We start from the raw sequence: 1410 nt of genomic DNA on the forward strand, positions 1-1410 counted from the left end.
GTCAGCCCCAGACAGAACACCAAGCAGAGAAGCCACAGCAGTGTGGCCAAAGCAGGAGCTAATACAGCTGTAGGGCATAAGGCAAGCCAGGGACAGTAAGAGTTAAAAACATGTAAGTCTAAGATTTTGTGGCTGGCAACAAAGTGAATGCATCAAAACATTTGATATCTAATCAAGAGTATCCTGAGATGGAGAGAATCAGTATGAACTGCATAATAGATAATAAAAGGATGCAAGAGAGTAGATATCTGGGATGGTGTGTAGGACTCCTGTAATTAAATAAGTTCAATAATCAGCAAATTGTAAGGTGCATAGTATGAGATGTGACTAATCATATGTGGCCAACAATGTGGGCTTGATGCAAGTGTTTCTAATATATAAGCAATGTATATATGGATCTGTGTTGAACTCTGCGTTATCCCTGCTGTTGGCCAGTCTGATCATCTATGTGATAGTATAAGTAAAGGCTATGCTAAGTCTATACTCACTGAATAGCTGCTGCATGGTTATTCAAAGTATGCTGTATGTAGTAGGACTTACCAGGCTGGCCTTGGAGAAAACAACAGCAGTCAGGTAGCTTCCCAGACCTACCATGGAAGAAGGCCTGCTACCCACTTACTGGTAATTCAGACATAACTGGCATACACACCTACCCATCGCCTTCAGGGAGATAGGAAACAGGAGTAGTCCGTGTTGGCAAGAGTGAGAGTAAATGATGCAATTATAGTCTGAGAGCTGGAGTGACCCTATCTGTTGCTTTATTAGAGACATCTGCTGACCCACCTACACGGTATCTCCAACCATGCTAGACACAGCATGATACAGGAAGAACCAAGGATGTGTCTAACCAAAACACCACAGACAGTACTCTATGTGTACAACCATCTAAGACTCCAAGACCCTCTCTCAGGTGGTGGCCTCCCTACAACATAAATAAATCTACTCTTAAGCACACATTCCGGGAATAAAAGGTATTGATACAAACACCTTGACAAATTATCTATTGGAAAAAATTAATCTCTTAAAGATGTGGCCTGGACTGGCAAATAAGTATTGAAAATAAAAACAAAAATAAAAAAAGATTTGGTTTTCAGTTGTCTCCAGGCTTGTCTTTTGTTAGTTGTATATATAGGAGGTCTTGAATTCTACTAACAAAATACAAAAAGAGATAGGAATAGCATGTGTTCAACGTCTACAGGCCACAACACGAGGAAAATGCCATACCCAGTTGGTGAACATTCAAGAAAAGGACCCGATTTTACATAAAAGATTAAATGAATGATGACTCCCAACAGGTCCCAAAGACAAGAATTAAATTAATGGACTCTAAGTTTGGGGGTTATAATGGGGAAGGTACGGTTGACATTTACCTGGTCAAACAGATATGAGCAACAGTGATGAATGGCGGCA

This window comes from Gavialis gangeticus, unplaced genomic scaffold, assembly GCF_001723915.1.
Source record: "Gavialis gangeticus isolate Ggan-Ray unplaced genomic scaffold, GavGan_comp1, whole genome shotgun sequence".
Lineage (NCBI taxonomy): Eukaryota > Metazoa > Chordata > Crocodylia > Gavialidae > Gavialis > Gavialis gangeticus.